General features: G+C 44.3%; 1 protein-coding gene across 2 annotated transcripts in view; it reads right to left on the bottom strand.

Annotated features, from left to right (window-relative positions):
* The window catches only part of Tmem266 (transmembrane protein 266), a 152,964-nt gene that overhangs the window by 104,628 nt on the left and 24,838 nt on the right, over positions 1–23,498 (bottom strand). The window contains exon 1 of one of the 2 annotated variants that reach the window (XM_085688777.2): positions 13,904–13,982. The exons of the other annotated variant lie outside the window; for it this stretch is intronic. The gene's annotated coding sequence lies outside the window, so the exon portion shown is untranslated. Of the gene's footprint in view, positions 1–13,903; positions 13,983–23,498 lie in introns of those variants that run through there. 2 annotated transcript variants of the gene reach the window in all.

Here is a 23,498-nt window from a genome sequence, read left to right as displayed (position 1 = left end):
TAAATACAGTGCTCAGTCTTATTGCCATGTTAGACACAGCTAGCCACTCCTCTTCTTTGAAGCACTTTATTAACTTGGTTATCAGGAGACCATACTATCTAGTGTCAATCTCTTCCCTCATTGGGTATTCTTATTCCCATCACCGGGTCTTCCCCTTGACCTCTAAACTTTGATACGCCTTAGGGTTCATTACTCTGACCCCTTCCCCATCTGTCCTTTCTTTCTTGTCCTAGGTAAGTTCATTCAAACTCGTGGCTTCAAAAGTCACCTGCGGATTATCTCTAGAATGTCTGGTCCCAGCCCTGTTTTCTCCCTGAACTTCAGACTTGCATACTCAACTGCCTGTTTGACATCTTCAATTAGGTCTCTAACAGACTGTGAAATGTAACATGATGAAACAGACTCCTCATGTCCTCCACTTAGCATCTCCTCCTCCATCATCCCCACTCCAATAAATGGCAATTTCATCCTTCCAGTTGTTCAACCCAAAAACTATGAGGTCAGTCTTGACTCTTCTTTCTCTCCCACCCTGAACCCAATGCACCAGCCAATTTTGTGGCTTCTCCTTCCAACTGTACCCAGATTCCAGCCACCTGATCCCTTTCCACTCACAGCCCCATAGCCAACTCACCATATGTGTTACCCAGAATACAGTTATTCTCCCCTTGCCTCCCTATGCCTGCAGTTAATGTTTCCTGGAAGCCACACGACCCTTCTAAAACAAATTCAGTCATTTCACTTGCCTGCAGCCAACATTCCAAAGATGTCCCCAGAAATTTTATGAGCTCCACATCGTGAATGAGATCTCCACGGCCCTATAAGCTCCTTTTCCCATCTTATTTCCGTCACCCTAATTTCAGCATTCTCATTACACAGGCCTCGCTGTCCTCAGCAGGTTATTAAGCTGAACTAAATAGAAAGCATGAAAACCTATTAGAAAATATAGTATAAAGAGGTACTTGAGATAGCTCTGAAGGAACAGAATTCCTGTAGTTACTGAGTATAGTCTTGGGTTTGCAAGATGGAGACTTCTGAACTTGAATGGTGATGATGACTACCTGATGCTGTAAATACACTGAATACCACTGAATTTGATGGTTAAACTAGTAAATTTTATATGTGTCTTACCACAACTGAAAATAATTCAAAATACTCATAATAGGTATTACCACAACAGTGGGTAATAATTACCAATAGGTATTATAGATATCTATAATGTGTGTGTGTGTGTGTGCAATATAGATATGGGTAAATAAATATATCTATAATATATCCATAGGTAATCTTATCACAAAAATTTTTGGGCTAGGGAGATTGTTTAGTGGGAAAACACATCTTCTGTGTAAGTGTGAGGACCTGAATTTGGATCCCCAGCACCCATGTAAAACGCTGGGTGTGGCTTGTGTGGCTGTAACCCCAGTGCAAAGTCTGGTGGGAGGCAGAGACAGGAGGGTCACTCTGACTAGCTGGCCAGCCAACCTAGCCAGAAAAACAGTGAGCTCAAGGCTCAGAGACAGAGCTTGTCTCCAAGGAATAAAGGGGAGAGTGACGGGGGAAGACACCAACATCCTCATCTGGCCTCCAACGCATAAGAACTGGTGATATAGCTCAGCTGATAAAGAGTTTGCCCGGCATGCATGAAGCCCTTGGTTCTGTTCTCAGTGTTTCATAAATTAGATGCAGGGGTACATACCTCTAACCTCAGTACTCCAGAGATGGAAGCAAGAGGATGAGAATTTCAAGATCATCTTCAACTGCACAGTGAGTTCAAGGCTATCCTGGGATGTATGAAACTCAGCCTCATAAGAAGGTACACCCGTGGGAGCCGAGGAGCAGGCTCAGTCTATAAGTTGTTTGTTATGCAAGTATGAAGGCCTGTGTTTGGTCCCTATCATCCATAGAAAAGCCAAGTGCCATGGTACACAGCTGTCATCCCAGCACTGGGATGATTCCCTGGGGTTTACTGGCCAGCCAATCTAGCCAAATCAGCAAGTTCCAGGATATATTAAAAAAAATAAAAACAAACAAACAAACAAAAAAACCTGTGTCTCAAAAATTAAGATGGAGAGGGACTGAGGAAGGTACTTAATATGGATGTCTTGTTTCCACATGCACTGTCACACATGCACATGTGAACACACACGCACACACACACACACACATACACACAGAGCACTTTACACCCAATGTGACAATTGTATTTGACTATAAACAAAGTCTTGAAACAAATCCTATGTGTAACCACCTATGGTCCTCACTCAGTGTGGTCAATGACAATGGACTTGTCTCCATAGGAACTGGACACGAGGCCGCTAAAGATAGGCGTACTCGGGTTTTCGAAGCTGCCTCTGCTGGAAATCTGGACACTATCTCTCTGATACAAGCCAGTCACCCACAAATGAAGAAGCTGTGGCAAAATTCTATCTCCCTAATGTGTCATTTGACAATGTGGTGTCCTTTGACACAGACTAAGCTACAAAGCGGCCTACAGTGTAAAATTAAGGGTTTCAGATAGACTAAGAGTTCCTCCTGCCAAATGCCATTCATCTATGCTTGAGCCTTCCAACAAATATAACTGAAGTATAATTTGAGAAACCAGCTCTTGTGTGAATTATTATGTGCTGCTGCTTTAAGGCGCCGTGTGGTTTAAAGGAGTGGAGGAATTATTTTTGGATACTTAAACCACAAAGTTCGTTCCTATCATCAGGCAAAAGAGGATGCCAGAATCTAGAAAAGTAAAGGACCCTGTCTGCAGTTATACCTCTAGTTTGTGTGAAAGCTAAGACTAGATTCCAGAAACTCTGATGCTTTAGGCTAGTACATTTTTCGAAATTTAAAGTACAGACATATGTTGGAGGGATAGTGCATTCAGTTCTACACTGCTACAATAAAGTGAATAAATATTATAATAAAGCAAGTCATATGTTTCTGGAGACACCCCCACAATACAGGATATTGCCATTGTTCTTGGTTGCCCACCAGAACTAGGTAGTAAGATCCTATTGCTGAAGGCGCTACACAAATTGGTCACAGAACACGGAATAATTAAGTTGGTACAGATCAGGAAGCTTCCTCCCCGGTGTCTAGCTTTCATAGTACTGGAGGGTGCTATACAGGCTGCTGGCAGGAAATTTTAATAATCTTACTCAGCTGTGAACCTGGTGAACTGCAATTATGACCTGGATGGCAAGATATACATATGTGTGCAATAATGGTACCAATGCTATGGGGGTAACCAGCCACTCTCTGATTAGATTTAAGGCCCACCGTAGAAGGAAACGCATGCCTGGTACTGTAAATTTAGCCATGAACCCATGATTGGGGAGCACATAAGCCCTAGAAGTATACCTCCTGTTATCATCTCTACTTATTGGATACCGCATCAAATGGCACTCTAAATGTGAATGTCTCTACCAGCAGATTAAGTGCAGTTCTCATACCTCATCTGGAAAGTTTCTTGATGTAGTGGATGGTGGCTAGCATAGACAATCACAATTAGTGCACAGGTGCAGAGAGGACGTGTCAGCGGAGTGCTCAGTGGCCATCTCTCACACCTCCTCTCCCAGGCTCAGTCACCATCATGGAAGAGGGGCAGACTGTAAGAGCCAGAGGTGGGGGAGGGCCAGCCCAGAACTGTCTTCTGGATATAACTGGATCTCTGCACTCAGGATCCAGCAGCTGTGGTTATCTGCACAAACTCAAGCCAGCCAACAATCCGTCAAGGAGTAAGAAGGGATGCATGGGCCTCCACCCCTAACTGAGGAGCTACGGACAATTGGTGGCTTCTGGAGGAGGAAAAGTCAGCTTTCTTCAAGGGTGTGGCTCCTGGTAGACTGACCACGCTCCCGCAGATAGCCCCACACCCCACACGCCAGGATCAGCACAAGCTGGGAATCAATAGGTTATAAATAAATTTTTAAAAGAACACAAAATTGGGGAGGCAGGAGGTAGGGCTGGCTTTGAGTGAAATATGATCAAAATATATGGTATGAAATTCTCAAAGAATTATTAAAAACTTAAAGCAAGTCGCATGAGTATTTTGACTTCTCAATAAAGTTCCATCTATACTATTCTGTACTCTATTTATGTGTGTGTGCATGAGTGTGTGTATATATATATACATATATATGTATATATATTCTAGTATTATATCTAAAAAAACAATGTACGGGGCTGGAGAGCTGGTTCGGTGGTTAAGGACACTTGTTCTTACAGAGGACCTGGGTTCAGTTCATAGCACTCACATGGTGGCTCACAGCCATTTGTAATTCCACTTCCTAGGGTTCCAATACCACCTTCTGACCCCTGAAGGTACCAGGCATGCATATAGTCACAGACATGCATACAGGCAAAACAATTATATATATATATACACACATAATAAGTAAGTCTAAAAGTAAAGGAAAAGCACTGTACAAACTTTAATTTTTGATTCTTTATTGCTAATGATCCTCTGAATAGTTTGAAAGATAAACTTTCTCATGCATGGCTAACATAAGCCTTCAATCTGTTACAAGAAGAAAAGAATATGACCTGCTATAAGGGGAGGCATCCTTGTATCATTAGAAAGGGGGAGGAGCTAGTACCAGCAAGCGTGTAAGAGGGACAGCTAGAAATGGCTCCAGTGCCTCCTGTCTCTGTCCTCAAACTGTCTCCATTGGTCTTCTCTTTTCTGGCCTTGAAGACAACTTTGACAGCTTCTGGCTTCTGCCCACTCACAGGTGCAAGAGTCACTTCATTTAAGGCTGATGTTTAGGTATGAACAAGACCTCATCTGGTCCAAACCAAGTCCAGTCATTGATCCAGTTCCAAGCTCTTTCCCTCACTTAGAATGTGCTGAAGAGGTGGAGGCAGAAGGATTGTAAGTTTGAAGCTATCCTCGACTACCCCTTTTCTATGGCAGTACTACCCTGAAGATGCCCAGTCTCCTCTAATCTTAGAAAAAAACACATCAGGCTATCTCTAGACTACCTGATAGGGAGCACACTGGAAGTCTTTGGTGTGTGCTCGCCCTTCCCCAAAGGCAATGAACAAGCCAAAAGTAATCTTCATCCAAAGTAGGTTTCTTTCAAGGATGGAGTCTTAAAGTCATCCAGAAAGCATGTAATTAACAGTCACCGTCTTTGGGTGTGGCGTGCATGGAGAAAGAACACGGTGGTGATTGCCGATTGGAGGTGGGCTCTAAATCACACGTCTACAGCCACATTTTCTAACACTCGGGAAGATTACTGAGCAATTGTGGCCTCTCACCAGAGCCCAGAGTACCTGCCACTCACCCTTCACCCCTGAAGCCCCTGAAGGACCACTTTGGAACGACCCTTTGGTCAGGAGGAAAGTGGTGAGCAGGACTGGCGCTCCACAGGCCAAACGATGTCTTCAATCACAAACCACTCAGAGTTCTGCAGAAATACTATTTTTTGTTTGATAGGCTTATTATTACGGTCCTAACAGTATTTTGTACACTTAAAATGCCCCAATAAAATATCCCAAGGATGACTGTAGTATCCTAGATTATGCTGATGCATCTGGACCTTTGGGAGTTAACATGATCTGAATTTTGTAGCTATTTTATTTACATCTCATTATTGATGAAATAGTCTAGGCACTGCTTAGAAACACCATGTCTATTTCAAATTTTAAGCCAAATTTATCTCACGCATAAGTTGCAATCTTCATTTGACCCCAAACTGCCCAAACTCTAGAGTTTACAAACCAGACCATCACTGAATTTTCTGTATGACCCTGCAGTTCTCACCCGAGGAAGATTTTATATCCATGAGACATCGGTAATTTGGGGGAAATTCTGGTAATCATACTTGGAGAGGGTTGGCAGCATTACGGGCACCAGGCAACACGGACAAGGAACGGTGCTAAACATCTCAGGTAATGCACGGACCGCCGCAGGGTGTGCAGCTACCTGCCCAGACTGCTGAGAGCGCAGGAGTGGGGAGTTCACCGCGAAGCCTCAAGATGCAAAGAGCCTCTCTGGCTCTTCGTGGCCTCCAGGGTTAGAGAAGAAAGTTGTTTGATTTTTTTTCTTTCTTACTGTGTGTGTTTTTTAATTAAATTCTTTCATACAATATATTAAGTCCTGTTTCTTCTCACCCCCTAACTCTTCCCAGATCCTAACCACCTCTCTACCCATCCAATTTTGTTTTCTCTCTCAAAAGAGGGACAGAAAAAAGGGAGAAACAAAAACAAAAAAGCTGAAACAAATAAAAATGAAAATCAAAACAAACAGGCAAAAGACTAATAAGACAAAAAATGCTGGAAGAAAACAAAAAGTCCACAAAAATATCATTGAATTCATTTTGTGTTAACCATCCCTGGGAATGGGGCCGACAGACCCAGTGACACTACACTGGAGAAAACGTCATTATATTGACAGAAGAAAAGGAAGTCTGATTTTTTCATGACCTTAGAGATAGAGCAGATACTGGCAAAAAACACACACCATCCTTTCCTGCCACCTGATGATGCCAGTAACAGGATTAGATTGTGTGCAGATGCATGTGTGAGCATAGACATGTGTGTATGTGTGTGAGCGCATGCATGTGTGTGCATATGAGTGAGTGTGCACGCACATGCATGTGCATGTGACACATACTTATACATGTCAAGGTTAGAGGTTGACACAAGTCTTCCTCAACTGGACTCATTTGGACTCAGCCTACTGTTTTGAGGCAGGGTCTCTCACTTGAACCACTGATTGGCTATACGGGTGATCAGCAAGCCCCAGAGGCTGGCCAGTCTCTACCCCTTGCATGAGGATTATAGATGACTGCGACTATGCCCCCCTTTTTTGGCATAGGTATTGGGGATCTGAACACAGTCTTCGTGTTCGTACAGCAGGTACTTTACCACAGGACAGAACAGCTTTCCCTGTTTTTTAAAGCAGATGTCCCATCCCCAGATTTCTGTTAACTTTAATGTCCTCTTTAGCTGGCACTGTGAGGGAAATGCAGACCCAGAACGGAGCGGCCCAGAGAAGGTCTGCCACAAGTCTGAGGGCTGCGGATGTGTTTCTTGTACCCTCAGCATCCACCTCATGGGCGTCGGAGGACTGGGACAGAAAACAACACACACACACAACTCTACACAAAACAATTCAAAGCCAGAACCCTGATCACTTTAAAATAGCTTCACAGGTTGGAAAGAAGTCAAGCTACTTTGTAAAGTCTTAAATCATTCCCTACGCTCCCATTATTTTTAGTTATTTTTGTGTATCTCTCCTCATTCCAAAAGGTTCGGGGGGGGGGGGGGGGGCGGGGGCTGCTGTCCTGGGGCTGTTGACTCAGTTTTCTCCTATAAAGCCTGTGTGGACTCCAGAATCGTCAAGACGGACTGCAATTTAGGAAGATTTTGGAAGGCCCATCTAAAACTACAGAGTCTTAGCAGATAAAAGTCAGGAGTTAAATTTCTACCGTGTGTAAAGGGCTGGGCTGAAAGCGGAGAGAGCTATTTTTGAAAGGTAGAAATCACAGCTGTTTTTGAGTAATTTGTGGTCTGCCAGGGCGAGAGGCTTCATGCCCCAGGGAGGATGGCTGACGTCACAAAGCAGGCTGCACTCTGTGCCTCCCGGCAGGCAGGCTACCAGGCAGAGTCCTCAACCTCTTAAGCCCTCTGGTGGGGAAGGGGGGCAGAGCAGGACAAGGTGAAAGTGGCCCAGTGGGGAATGTGCTGGAAAGGAAAAAAGGCCTGAGGGGAACTGAATAGGAGCTAGTTTTAGGGGTCTTGGTGTCAGGGAGAAATGTTGGGATTTTATTGCAAAGATACAAGGGGTATCTAAGCAGGAAGTGATAATGATCAAAGGTGCCATTTAGTGACTGCTACTGTCTTGGCACAGCTTTTGAATCTTCATTTCCTAAAGCCATGACGTAGCTCTTCCACAGGGGTCCCAGCCAGTTAACTATTTCAGGTTCCATGGTTAGTAAATGCAAGAGCCAGGATTCGAATTCCAGCAGAGCTCAGACTCCTTAACCACATCAGCCTGGGACAGAGCAAGAAGCCTCTGAGTGTGGAGGGGAGGCAGAGGGACAGTGTTTCCAGGAAGCCGTCAGCAGGCTTGGATGCTGCTGAGCCATCAGGAAGGAAATCTGAGAAACAGCTATCAGATTTGTGACCTTTACCAGAGAGGGGTGAGGACAGGAGCCTCCTGCTGGGCAAGAAGGATGACAGCAAATCCAGCCCTGGGGAGGAAGTGGCAGCAAAGACAGGAGACAGGTTTCCACACTTCGTTTTAAGGAGTGATCCTGAAGTAGAGCAACCTTGACTTTATTCGAGGGTTTGCAGTATATTCCACCCTACTCTTGCAAAAATAACACATTTTAGTAATTACAATAAGAGACAATTAGCCGCTTTGCATGCAGGTGAAATGCAAAAATTTAACTATGTGTAGGGAAACTAAGGGGAGAAAGACGGCGCATGAGCTCCACACAGCTCGCTCTGGGGCTGTGGTGGGAGGGAAGCCTCCCAAGCCATTGCACGCAGCATGGCTCCACACTGAGAACATCTGTCTGATCCCGGTCTGAGCTTCCAAAAACCTGAGCTGCAAAACAGACGTTCTCAGACAGATGCTTTGTTTGAACGAGTGGTGAGTGCTGCAGTTTTCATGGTAGGTACTGGGCAGTTTCCGTTATAAGTCAAACACAGCTTTAGGGAGACTATAGCTTTGGGAAGGGAATTCCACTTATGACAAAGAATTCAGAGCCATGAGGGCAGCCATTAGAGCTCAGGGGAGAAGAAAGAAGTGGTGGTGGTGGTGGTGGTGGTGGTGGGAGGTGGGAGGAGGAATTCTTTCATCAAAGCCTTTTCCCAGGACTCTCAGCTTCCTTCAGCATCCTAGCTCCTTCTACAGAGTTCTAGGTTTGAATCAGTTCCCAAAGTTTCTATGATTTTATTGTGTCCCAAACAATAGTTCTGCAAATTATACATGTGCAAAAGCCATAGAGGTGTGAGCTCAGGAGTGTGGGCCAAAGGGACCTCTGAGTGTGATGCTTCTGGCTCATGCTTGCTGGCCACACTTCTCAGACAAAGTGACAAGTGCTTCGAGAGTGAACTCACGCCCTGGCATAGGCAAGGAAGACAGCAGCGGGTACGGGATAATGTTTAAACAGCGTAGTGGCTTACTACAGGTAGTACAATGATCAGTCCGCTTGGGTGAAAAACTGGTGTGAGTGAGCATAGATTCTTTTCTTTTCAGTGACACAGGTTGAAAACTTGGTGGTTGGCAAAGCATTCTAGAGTCTCCTTTGGAAGTCATCAAAAGCATTGTGCAGCCCAAGAAGAGGGGAAGCCTGGTAGAACCTGGGCGTCATGGGCCTTTCCGTATGCTTTGCTGCCCTATCATATGCAAAGAATGACACTCAGGGACTTTCTCTCCATCTCTGTGGTGCCTGATTCTCCCCAGGAGTTTCCTCTTTCACAATACCGGAGCAAAAGGAAGACAATTTTTTTCTAATTCTTTTGCACTGTCCTTGCTGTTCCTCTAAGGAACATAAAAGGCCACCACCAACAATAACAAAAAATGTGGGAAGCTGGAAGGATTCAAAGATGCCACAATGGCTTGTCACCCCCCTTCCACTGGCACTTGGGGTAAGAGAGTTAAAAAAAAAATCAAAACATTGGTCTTCCAGAGCATTTGTTTCACAGAGGAGACAGATAATAAACCCAAGAATGACTTAATGCTATGTCCTCGGGAGGGTTACAAATGCAAATGAGGCAGGAAGGAGGGACGCCTCACTGGGGTGGGTGGGCTTGCTCTGAAAGCACAGTTAGACTTTAAGCAAAGCCTCAAGGAAGTAAAGGAGCCAGCCCTGACAGTACCTGCAGGAAGAGCATTCCAGGAAAAACCCTGCCATAGCCAAGGCTCCAGGTAGAGAAACAACCGGGAGGCCAGTATGGGTGGATCAGAATGGGATGGAAGGTGAGAGAAGAAAGGGGCAGAGACGGCTTCACCCTGCAATCAGAGAAAAGAGAAAGCCTGGAGTCTGAGCCACACTGGCTTAGCCTCCAAATCAGGTCCATTTCTCTGTTGTTTATTGTGGCTCCCAGGGCCACATCTGTACACCTGACTACAAAGGGTAACTGCTAAGGTACACGGAAAGTGAAACTTCCTATCCGGACACAGAAAACGCCAGGTTCCTACCCACCACCCATCAGTTACCTCAACCTTTCCCTAGTTTACAGTTCTTCCTACCCAGCTACCACTGTGGCTGAAAAAAGTGTTTAGAAGCAGATCATTCAAGGGCCTTTCAGATATCAAATATGTATTAGCAGGTGAAAAAAACACAAAAAACAGGAAAAACACAATTTGTCTATGAACATAATAATCATAAGAGAATAACATTTTAGTTTCTGCACTTAAAAATCTGGAGCAATCCATACCAAACTGTTCATGGTGAACCCTGGTAATAGTTAAGACTATCAAACATTTTGACTACTGACTTTCAGCCTTCTAAATTTTTTTATGACTGAATGTTCTGCAGTGAACAGATACTAAATCACAGCATAGACCAATGTTGACTGATGCAAGGGAATTAGCTTTCTGGCCTTGCTCTGCTTAGACTTCGCCTCACCCCACTGAAGGCCACTATGACCCACTTTAGGAACACTCGTAGGGAGTTCTAGGGTCCTAAGCTGAGATATGGACCAGAGAAGGTCCCAGATGAGTTCTGTGACTCTCTATGACCCTCGGCTGGTTCCATTTGAAAGGAGAGGATGGATACCCCTTGCTACAGCTCCCATTGAGGAGAGAAACAGAAACCAGTGAAGTTTAATTAATTACAAGCCAGTTATCTTGTGAACTTCTGTGATTCACAAGTGCTGGCACTAAATTTTTCTTCTTTTAAAAATATTAAATTAAAGCTGGACAGTGGAGGTGCATGCCTTTAATTCCAGCACTTGGGAGGCAGAGGCAGGCGGATCTCTGAGTTCAAGGCCAGCCTGGTCTACTGAGTAAGTTCTAGAACAGCAGTGCTACACAGAGAAACCCGGTCTCGAAAAAAATAAAACCAACCAAACAAACAAAAATCCACTAAATGAAGGGATATTATAAGTAAAACTCCATCTTATAACTAAGAAATTTGCAAGGCCAGCTAACACAAGACAGCTCCCTGTGTTGTACTCACGATGCATTAGAACATGTGTTATAACCAGCTACAGCAAAACCCACAGCTTGAAAACAGCAGCCCTTTTCTCTCCCCTCCGAAATGTACACTCTAGGTGAGTGGAGTCAAAAGTAATGCCAGAGCCTCCATAATTGCCCATATGGCTTTTCCGAGTTAAAAAATGTTTCAATAAAAAATACGTAGTACAGAAACACTTTTTATTTTGTATTTTCCGGGTTGACCTTTGCACCAAGAAGGGTGCTCATCTGCACATTACATAAAATTCTGCTCGCATGGGAGGCAGGAGACAATTGTGGGACTCCTGCCTGGCAGGGGTGCTGATGCTTTCAAAGGGAAAATCCTTCTCTTTCCCAGAACCCAACGAGACCTCTCCTCATTTTCTGCCTCTTCCCGGTGCTGTCGGGATTCATCTTGAGTTTATCTGCCCCATAGGCTGAAAAATCTCCAGGGCAGAAAAATTCCACCTCAGCATTCTGTAAGCTCTGGAAATTGAACTCTTTCACAACGGAGTACTTTCTGAGAGGCCAATCTTTTGTACAAACTATCTACTATCAATAGGAGTCGGTAGAATGAAGGAGGTTAACATTCAAACTGTGCTCAGTGTCCAAGGAAGAAAACGGAGCTCGTAGAACTTACACCAATCTCATATACCTTGCTTAGTGTTATCCGTTATACCAATGCACCATTAAAAGCTATATTTTCCATAGGACAGACTTTTCAGTTGATTCTTTACATTCAACTGTAGCTTTCTCACCACGAGTTCAATTACACAACCTGAATAGGAAATCCAGCAGCTCCATTAGGCAACGCTTCCATTCATGACACTACAGCCGTGTGTAAGTCCATGCACACTGCTGTGTGTGTAACAAAAGCCAACCCCTGAACTACAAGAATGCGCTTGTGGAAAAGGAGATTAACTATATATTCATAACCAATCATACAAATTTCCAGAGCTGTGAGTAACTGCCACATTTGTAGGAGCTAGATGATGGCACACGGCTGGCATGAATCCCTTCACCCCGTTTCGGCACCCACAATAAAGTCACCGTGACAACTGACTGTGACACCTGTCCAAGCAGGGTGAGGTGGAAGTGTGAAAAAGACACAAGCACTCTACCTGATTTGTAGGGACTTTGCGACTTTAAACTGGTAGTGAAACAAATTTTGGAATGTAATTGATTATGGGGGGCGTTTACAGCAGGATGCCTTGGACCCTGTTTTAAAAACTGGGCTCCGTGTGACTACGAGAGAAATTCCACACAGCCACACTCTTGAACAACAGTTTCCCATTTGGGAGAGTCACAAAACTGGTATGGAATCTGTGGAGCAGAAAATCGCACCAGGGCCTAAATGCTCACACATGAACCCGATCTTAGTGAAAAGGTAGCAGCAACACCCCCAGCTCTCTGCAATTGGGTGTGATGCAGGCAAATTGCATCTTTACCCTGCTCCTGACTGTGTGACCTTGGGCAAGTCAGTTAACCTTAAGTCCCAGCTTCCTCAAGTCCACACAGAGATGGGAGCCTTGCAGGGAGGGCTCCAGGAAATCGGTCACAAAAAACTTTTAGCTCATACTGGATCCACATGATTATATCTCATTATTTAATGTGGCACAGTCTAGCTGCCATATCCCACATCTTTCCGTAGTCATTTTCATTTTGGGTTCCCAGAGCTTTCTATTCTTTTCACTATGTTATTTTGGGGAAGGGGGCATTAGAGAAGCAGTTACATACATTCCACTTTGCCCACTCTTCTTCAAAGCTACGTAAAAAGCCAGGGAAACACACCAAAGAGAAATTCAGTGCTTAGGATATGGTGGCGCATGGATATGGGATATAAATACATCATAGGATTTCAGTCTTAACATATAAGGCAACAAATCATACGTGGATTTATTTCAAAAGAAACAAATGACAGGCAACACATTTAAAGAGGATAGAAGGAATCTATATGGGACTATTATTATCTCAGTATTTGGCGACTATGACACAGAACGGAGTATGGGGTCTGACTTCCAACAGGTGGATAGCTTTAAACATTTTCGAATGCAAAACCGCGATGAGTTTGAGCAGGCAAGTCTCAGAGATTCAATTCAAGGCCTCCTTTTTTTTTTTTTTTTAAACAATTTTGAGAAAGATTTTTCTGGGTTTAAGCCTCCCTGTCAAGTTAGCAAGCGGGGAACTGCCTTAGCTTGCACCTGTCCTCTGAACAGGATGCCAGGCTGACAGTGAAACCCTCTATCCTTTTCAGACCGTCCATCCTGCCGCTGGGGCGCCTAGCGACAAACCGGGGAAGCCCACTAGGAAGTGGTCATGACCAAGCAAGCCACAAATCCCCAGGGTGTGGGATTTCCATCTCTACACCACGTCTGAAACCCGAAAATAGGCGCCCGCTTGCTATACTGCAATGGGATTCCCCTCAGGAGCAAACCTCCCGCACCCCAGTTTTCATGTTTTATTAATAAATGCAAGATGGCACACGGAGGCAAAGAATGGGAGGTAAGCATCTGCAGCTGGACCCGAACCAGGGCAGTTTGCAAATATAAATAAGAAGCATGTGACAAGCAGATCTCCAGGCTGGAGCTGAAGACCCGGGGATGTCCCGTAGATCGCCCGGCTCCCCAACCCGGGGCATGAAGGTCAGCTGCAGGATCCCAGTCCTCCAAGGCACTCACCCTGCAAACCGTGACCCGCACCTACCCTTGCCTTCCTCACCGGCCCGCCCGGGCCACGGCAGGGGAAGCCCCGGCGGCTGCCGGCTGCAAGAACACGTACCTGCTGCCGGGGCTCAGGATTCGCTCTGCTCTGCGGCGCTGGGCCCGCGCTCCCGCTCCCGGGGCTCCCCCTCTCCGCGCCCCCCTCCCGCCCCCTCGCGGCCCCGCCGCTCCCTCCGCCCCTCCGCCCACCCCGTTTGAGTGCGCGCGCGCGCGCGCCTTCGCGCCGGCGGCTCTCCCGGGCCCGCGCCTGCGCTCTCGCTGCCCGCACCCGCTCGCGTTCCGGAGGCTGCAGAGGGGCCGTGCGGCTGTCTAGGAAACGGCGACCCGCAGGGGCCGCGTGCGGGCAGTCATCCCCGCCGAGGGGCGCGCGGGTATCGCGGCGCGGGTGACCGGGTCGCAAGTGAGAGCCCCAGGCGGAGGCTGCCGCCCGCGGTCCCACCGCACCACCCTGGGTGCGTTTTCACACGATGCGCAGCGAGCGATGGCGCGCAGTGTCCTCCGAGGTTTCTGCCTGCCGTCCCTGCCGTGTACATTGCCCTAAGGAACCTTTGAAGGTATTGCCCACCTCTCAGTGCTCGTCACATCCTCATATAACATACACAGTTGTGTGTTAGTCGCGCATTGTTGAAGAGTTCTGCTCTGAAAGCACCTCCCGACTGAGAATGCCTTGAGTAGACCAAGTCACCGAGCTACCTGAGGGGTTTGTGGTTTGGTTTGGTTTTAAATCCTCACGTGTAAATGTACTGCCGTGAACAATTTTTAAAAGCAGTTTATAGTCAAATTCCTATTAAAATATAGCCTCTTTCCTTTGAGGTTCTGGCCTTGTAATGTTAAGATAATTTAAGATTAAAAAAAAGAAAAAGCAAACCCTCCTTTCTCTAGGACACAAAGTTTCTGAGTGACTTTGGGGTTCTTCTTCCTGGCTTCCCTTCCAGAGTAAGCTCTCTTTGGTTAGATTCACGCGGCCTTCAGGAATGCCCTGCGACTTTCTTGCCTTCTCTTCCCATTCAGTCTTTCTAGCGAAACAATGGAAATTAGAATTAATGACTTTTAAACCCAGGCCATAGAACTGTCTCATGGGCTCGGGTCAATCTTTCAATAGATGCAGGAATATCTAGATAGGGGAAGCACATCTAATCTGGGCCAACTGGAGGAAAAAGTATAATTTCTTTGTTTGATCCTTCCTCACCTTCCAGGGGTTACCTGGTTTGGCGGGCTTTCCACGCCAATTCTAGGCGTGAGTGAGATGGAAAGGAGAGCTGATGCTCCCTCGCCATGTTACCCTCTCCCCCACCCCATTTAGTACAACCACACTTAGGAGTTCCTCAAAGGTATTGAGCAGCATTCCTGACAATGTGCGGGTAGACATCTGGCAAAACATTCAGATAGAGGCACAGGTGTAGACTTTGTGAATGAGACTCCAATAATAAACCCAAGAAATAATCCTTGGAATTACATAATGGGACTGCATGAAATTACAAAGTTTCCGTAGTCACCCTCCACGCACCCCCAAAAGCCAAGAGAGGGGAGACAGCCTACAGAATGGGAGAAAATGTCTGCCAACTACTTATTTGTTTTTTAAAAAATCCTCCCCCCATTGTTAGGAACTGAATCCATTGCAGTTCAAAAATTTCTGTCATTAGATTGGCCTGTAGACATGACTGTGGGACATGCTCTTGATTAATGATTGATGTGGGAGGGCCCAGCCCACTGGGTGGGGCCACTCTTGGGCAGGATATCCTGGGTGCTATAAGGCGGCAGACTGAGCAAGCCAGGAAGCAGTGATGCACAGTGGTCTCTGCTTCAGGTCCTGCCTCTGACTTCTCTCAACGTTAATTATAAACTGTAAGTCAAATATAGGCTAATTAAATAAACCTCTAATTAAATATTAAAAGTAGGACAAGTATTTATAGGGAGAAAAATTGACTGCGTCTATTTATCTAGAAACTTTGTATTCTAATGCAGTTTTTTTTCTTTAAATCTATGCTACTTTAGAGTAACAGTTTTTCCTACCAAGGTTGTCTAACAAAACCTCCTGGAGAGAGACATGTATATAAAATATACACATCTCTGCCATTGCATTCTGGCTTGCTTGTTTTTGTGGCACTGGGGATTGAACCCAGGGACTCATCTGTGCTACACAAGTTACAGGTTTCTTCACTCTTGTCGATCTTATCCCCTTCTCCTCAACCCCATGGTAAATTCAAAAATCCCCAAACTCTTGCAGCTTGTCAGCTCTCTGGTTCCCCCTGGCGGTGGGTCACTTCCACAGCACATGTCCAGACTAAGCTCTTCCTTTGATATTCTCTGGGCGCATTGGTTCTCAGTCTTACTTATGTGACCCTTCTAATACAGGTCTTCATGTTGTCATGACTGCCAACCATAAAATTATTTTTGTTGCTACTTTTATACCTGTTATTTTGTTACTGTTAATGGATCGTAATTTAAATATCTGTGCTTTCCGATGGTCTTAAGCGACCCTTAGGAAAGGGTCATTTGACCCCCTAAAGGGTTCTCCACCCACAGATTGAGAACTGTTGCCTTAGGGTATTGAAACCTTAGCTGTGGGGGGGGGGGGGGCACATAACGACAAGATGCCTTTCTTCTTTCTCTGTTTTTGTCTGCTCTTTTCATAAATACTAAGCCCTGGGGTCCAGGGAAGGGTTATCGTTGATCTAGAACTGAAATCTACTGGAGGCTTCTGGGAGCTGGTATTTAGCAACCTTGGCCCTTTTGGAATCAGTGAAGAAAATGTGTTTAAAGTCAGATTCTGGAGTGTCTCGACACACTGAAATCTAATTTCCGGAAGATTGAAGAGAATTTTGTTTTAACTGTTTCAGGTGATCGTTATTGATAGGAAAGGTTGGGGACGCCGCAGCTATAAATAGCACAGGTGTTGCTTCAGTACGCGGCAGACGACTACCGGGAGGGGGCCCTTTGTGTGGGCCTGTAAAAGAGTTACCGAGGAACAAGGAGATAAAATGCAGGAGGGAAGGCACTGCTTAAGATTTGTGGGGCGCTTTCTTGCCAGACAGCAGGTTCTAAGGTGGTAGTGTCATCGGCATAATATCTGTGTCAAGATGCCTTGAGAGGTAGGCCATATATTTTATTTGAAAAAATTGCCTTTTTTTTTCTATCTGCGGGGGGATGCCAGTACTCCCAGCACTGGAGAAGCCGAGAGAAGAGGATCCTGAGTTTATAGTTAGCCTGGGCTACGTAGGGAGCTCAAGGCTAGCCTGAGCTATGTAGTGAGACCCTGCTTCAAAAATCCATAATCAGAAAGAGAAAAAAACAGTGTTGTCAGGAGCACCAGAATCCCACAAACAGAAATTTATGTGTCTTCAGACCATGGCTGCGAGACTACAGGAAGGCAAATTGACGATGATGATGGTCCTGTGAATATCTAGGAAAAAATGATTCCAAGATTAAAATTTCTGTTCAAGTGGCTAATTGAAAAACTGAAAAAAAGAAAAAAATTACAAACTTGATGCCTCATGATTTGCAAATTGTTATCACCATATGCATATTTTGTAAGCACTTTCAGGTTGTAAACTTTTAGCACAGCTTTGCTAATGTGGAATGTACAGGAGAAAGCCATGCTGTGTTAGTGGAGAGCCAGAATAGTGAGAGTAGAATAGATGTTATTTGAGGTGATATTTGTCTGAGGCTTAAGTATTCATAGTAACTACTAACAGCAATCTTATAAAAATCCTGCTGAGATAGCTTTAATGAGTAAATATAGTTGACAGAATTAGCAACATTCATCTTCTATTAGACGCAACAGAAAATACAATTGCGTGCATTTATTCGGCTTCAATAAACAACTGTAAGAAGGTTTTCTTAGTGAGCGTGGTGGTATTTAGCTGTGGCCACAGCTCCTTAGGAGTCTAAAGCAGGAGGATGAGAACTTTGAGGTCAATCTTAACTGCACAGACATTTTGAGACTGCCCTGCACATTTTTCTATACCTTTCTCACAATAATATTAAAAGAAAATGGTTCAGTTCCTAGTAAACATGCATGCTCATATGTGTGCACATGTACAGGCAGAGAGAGAGAGAGAGAGAGAGAGAGAGAGAGAGAGAGAGTTTCACACTGGAAGAAGGTCCTGGACTTAGTCACCAGCATCCCCTCAAAATTAGCATGTTTTAACTATTTACCCTGTGGCATACTTTCTCCATACATGAGCATTAACTTAGAAAGCCCTTCTGCTGCAGTTGGCCTTTAGTGAAACATGACCTCAGCTGCTTAGTATGTTCCAAATAAATTCATAAAAGTTAAGGCAAACCAAGAGTTGAAGTTTGTATCTTAACCCCATCTTTATTTCTTGGCTACTAACATTTCATTTTGTGACCATTACTGAAAATGCTTTTGTATGTGATAATGGGGTATCCATAGAAGATTCTTCTGAATATCAAATCCTCTTAGAGTATCTGATCACCAAATGAGTAATACTCTGTTTTCTAGTGGGCTTTCCTATGTGTTTCTGTTTGGAAGTTTGCATTGCGTCATGGGCCAGGTATTTCATTGGTTAAACAGCTCATATGTCAAAGCAGAATATCAGTAAATATGTATTTGAAAACAAAAGATCCAGTGCTTAATTCTGGTATACTGTGATTGGGTTGTGTTAAAACATAGCAAAGACAGCCCCTTGTTTTTAACCGATGGACTTTGTGAGTGCTATTTTTAATGGCAACTTGACATAAGCTAGAGTTATTGGAAAGGAGGAAACCTCAGTTGAGAAAATGTCCCCATAAGATCAGACTGTACGGCATTTTAAAATTAGTGATTGGTAGGGGAGGGCCCAGGCCATTGTGGGTGGTTCCATCTCTGAACTGGAATCATGGGCTCTGTAAGAAAGCAGGCTGAGTAAGTCATAAAGAGCAAGCCTGAGCCAGGCGGTGGTGGCGCACGCCTTTAATCCCAGCACTCGGGAGGCAGAGGCAGGGGGATCTCTGTTGTGAGTTCAAGGCCAGCCTGGTCTACAAGAGCTAGCTCCAGAACAGGCTCCAAAGGCTGCAGAGAACACCTGTCTCAAAAAATAAAAATAATAATAAAAAAAAGAAGCAAGCCAGTAAGTGACACTCCTCCATGGCTTCTGCAACAGCTCCCGCCCCTAGGTTCCTGCCTTGATTTCCTGCCCTGACTTTCTTCAGTGATGGGCTGTTGCCTGGAAGTTTAAGCTAAAATAAACCGTTTCCCCTACAAGTTGCTTTGGTTATGGTGTTCAGCATAACAACAGAAACCATAACCAGGACAAGTTCTAATAATTGTTGACATTTATTAAATGCTTGCAGTATTCCAGACATGATTCTGTAAACTTTATTTGTATTAATTTTTAGTAACAACTCTTTTGGAAAGGTGTGGTCATCATAGGGGAGACAGAGGGGAGTCCATCATTTGTTTGTGGTCTTACAGTTTGCAAGGAGCCAGGGTTTAGACCTGAGCAGTCTGAGTCAGAGACCTGGAGTTCAGCCCCCAGGCCTTGCTGCTTCAGCTGGACACGGAGCTGTGCCCAAGTAAATGTGGGCATTGTAACAAAACGCAAAAGCATTCTGATCCCAGGGTTCCGTTTCTTAACCCATTCTGCTGTCTTCATTCACTACAATAGGGTTGATTTGGAAAGGACTAAACTCCAGGCATTCTCTGGCCCTCTCTAGCTCTGGGTTTTTTTATTATGAATATTTTATCTAAAGAAGAGAAAAGTGATTTTGTTTTAGCTTCAGGCTTGAAATAAAGTGCTGGCATGGCCAAACTTGAAAGTAGATAAATTTTGGTAAGCATACTGTTATTAGACCTACCGTGTTCTTATTTGTGTGACTATGAAAAGGTCCTGAACTGTTTGCTACACATCCCAACGTTTGTATAGGACACTCTTCCATAGAGTGCTCTGAACCACTGTCTCGATCTTCTGTTTCAGCGCCATAGAAAATGAATGCTTTGGGGGGAGATGAACTTTGCAAATAGAGGGTAGATCATATTATATACCACTTCTCTTCTTTCTGATGAAGAATATCACCCTATTGAGATGACAATCCATATTAAGTGTCTATAATAGCGTATGTGAAATTTTTTTTCTTATGGCAGATAATACAAAGAATAATTTCGTAATAAAAATCAAATCTTTTTTGGGCTGGGTAGATGGCTTAGTTGGTAAAAAGCCTGCTATTTAATCACAGGGACTTGAATTTGGATCCCCAGAACATAAAAGACTCTCAATAGCAGCATGTGACTATAACCCCACAGGTTTGCTGGGATGAATAGCAAAAAGCAGACATTGGCTATCTAGCCAGGCTAGGCCAATGAGCTTCAGATTCAGTGAGAGACCCTGTCTCAAAGAGTAAAGGTGGTAAGTTTGACATCAACCTCTGACGTCTATACACCTGTGCACATGCACACCCTACACACACAAATACCTATCATACTCACAAAACTAGATATATATTAATTCCTTGCCCTTTCCCCAAAAATCCCTACCTGTATGTTTCAGAAGGGTTCCTCCTATCTAGTAACTTTTAAATAAAATTTATTTTTTCTTTAACTTCTAACTTTGTGTTTAGAAATAATAATAACACATAGTTTTCTGGGGACTTTTTTTTAGTCTTTTATTTTTTTAGGTTTCTTTATGTATATAAATGTTGGGCCTGCATGTATGTTTGTGTACCATACGTGTGCTCGTGCTCACAAAGGTGAGAAGGTGTTGGATCACCCAGAACTGTAGTCGTAGATAGTTGCGAACAACCACGTGGGTGTTGGGAACCAAACTCAGGTCCTCTTCAAGAGTAACAAGTGCTCTTAACTGCTGAGCATCTCTTCAGCCCCACCTGGGACTTTAAAATAGCACACCATAAATATAAGAGTGTGTGTGTGTGGTGGGGGGGAATATCAACAAAGGCAGGCTTCTGCTCCTAATTCTCAAGTCCTCTGAAATCACTAAAAACTCATATGAAATGTGTAAATATTATACTTTCCTTTTTCATCATGTATTGCTAAATCCTTCATTTTTATCTTTCCTTTATGGTGGCCACCACTCCTATTTTAACGGAAAAAGTGGAGGTGAGCCTCAGAGAGAAGGCCCCTTTGCTCTCCACTATGCAGCCCAGTCGCAGAAGAGGAGCCTGGATCTAAAGGTGTGGCAGGTGGGTGGCTTCATCTTTATGTGGTTTGGGGACAGTTTGTTAGCTGTAATTTTAGATCAGTTTGATTTAACAGACTATAAAGAGTATTCTCTGTAACAAGTAAAATCATGCAATGTTTCACTTTTTCAAATTTCAATTCTAATACTTGAGAAGCCTGTGTTCCATTATATGTTAGCTAGAAAAATAGCATATCAGAAACATCAAAGTACTGTATGTCTGGTCTTTGCGTTGTAAAAATAATAGAAATAGGATTAAAATTTTGAGATGGAAGAATCTGAAGAAAGTGCACATTGTCATGCTGAAAAAAATTGAGGGCTTGTGGCAAGGGGGTGAGCAGAGCACTCCTCAGAAGGGCGAGCTGCTGTCACACTGAGCAGAGTGCTGCCGGTCCCCAAGACCTACAGGGAAAATAGGGAACCCTAGGTTAGAAAAATTAAAAGACTGTGACGTTAAGAAGGCTTTAAGATTGGATTGATTTGCTTTGGGAAATTGTAGAATTCTTTTTCTAGAAGGTCCTCTAAGTTGTGGTCGTGTGCCAGCTGCCTTCCCGTTTCTGGACCTGTCACAACGCTTCCTGATGCCACAGTGCTGGTGGACCTGACATGACAGACAGGTGGTGGTCTCTGTCTGGAGCAATAGCTAACATAGTTCTAAAAGCATGCCAACTTACAGCTCTTTTACATTTTGGGAACTGTTAGAATTTAAGCACAGAAAGTCGCGTGTTTTATTCTGCTTATTCCATTGGTCACGTGGCCAACAGTAGCCTGTTAAATTCTGATGATTCGTGTCATGTCTCCAAGTGCCTTTATTGACATTGACATTGAATTGTGGATTCTTGATGAATTGTCTCTATCAAGAGTGGAGAGAAGGATGTAAGACAGAGTTTAAAAATAGTATATTCAAGAAGGATTATTGAGAATAGTTCTCTGAAATGTGAGATAAGATATGAGAGGTGAACCAGAGTGTGACAGTCTGAAGACGGCATTTGGGAGCAAGAAGACTGTTTTTTTATTTCTTTTAATTGAGTTGGAAAGTATGACGAATGGTTAGATTGGAAAACGCACGTGATGGACTAAAGGACCAGATATTGTTTTGATTTTTTTTCTTTTTTTGAAACAAGGTCTTTTTCTATACCCAGGCTGGACTGAAATTCACAATATAGCCCAGACTAACCTTGAACTCAAAGCAGTCCTTCTGCCTCAGCCTCCAGAGACCTGTGGTTGCAGGCACGAGCCACCACACCTGGCTTAAATCTAGAGTGAAGTGTGAGGGAAATCAAAACGATGAGCTGGACTACTTCTGTTTCCCAGGATGGAAAGACAGAAGCAGAAGGATTGTGATTTTGTTGCCAGTCTGGGCTATGATAGAGAGACCCCATTTCTAAAACCGAGGGAAATAAGCAAGCAAACAACAACAACAAAAAAGTGAAGCAAGAAATCCGTGTAAGATCAAAAGCTTATCTTCAAAGAAATGGCAAGTCAGGAGGATGATAGGGAGGGTGATGGGGAAGTCAGAGGTTGATGGGGAAGTCAGAGGTTGATGGGGAGGAAGGCGGGGAAGTCGGAGGATGATAGGGAAGTTGGAGGATTTAATAGCATTGGTTTACTTTTCTATTGCTGTGATAAAACACATGAGTAAGTGTTGGAGTCCAGTCTTGATGGGGTTCACACATTCCAGGGTAGAGGTGTGTGGATTAGAACTATCAGGCAGACAGAACAGAGATACAGAAGAAATACAGAGAATAGGATAGAGTTGGGAGGCAATTTAATGAATACTGAATTTGTCTGCATTTATTTTCCATATGCTTATATACCCCAGTCCAGAAGTGGGGGGGGGCAAAAGACTGCTCTAGCATGACACAAAGAACAAACAGAACAATCACTTCTTCATTCCTGAAGCGTCAAGCAACTACGTCCTGAGTTAAGTATTCTGTTGTTTAGACAGGACATGCAGCCACCACACCTTAAGCCAAGCATCCCATAGGCAGTGGCCCCCTGGGTCAAACCTCCTGTCAAATCCTTGAAGGAGCAGGAAGAGGCTTGAATTCTCTGACCTTTGGTCAAGGTGGAACCGTTCCACCTCTGTGGGCCAAAGTAACCACACCCTAGGTCAAGAGGTCTTGTTAGTAGCCACACCTTAAGTCAAACCTCTTGTCTGTCTGTAACCTTGAAAGTGCAAGAATAGGCCTGAACTATCTGACCTCCAGTTGAGGTGGAACAGACCCACTTCTGTTGGCTCCCACAAGCAAGGCAACTTATAGAAGGAAGTGTTGAATTCCAGCAGGTTAGAATCCGTGATTCTGGAGCAAAGGAAAAGTGGATAGAGAAGCAAGCTGAGGGGTCACATCTTGAACAGCAAACACGAAACAGAGGAAAACTTGAAACGATTGAGCCTTAAAACCTTCCCCCAGTAATTTACTTCCTACGAAAACCTTCTAAACCTCCCAAACATTGCTATCAACTGGAGGCCAAGTATTCAAATGTCCAAGACTGTAGAGGATGTGTCATTCTCTTGAA

The sequence above is a fragment of the Myodes glareolus genome, chromosome 4 (genome assembly GCF_982192425.1).
Source record: "Myodes glareolus chromosome 4, mMyoGla1.1, whole genome shotgun sequence".
Classification (NCBI taxonomy): Eukaryota; Metazoa; Chordata; class Mammalia; order Rodentia; family Cricetidae; genus Myodes; species Myodes glareolus.
The sequence above is the reverse complement of the archived record's forward strand: the minus strand, read 5'-3'. Positions and strand labels throughout refer to the sequence as shown.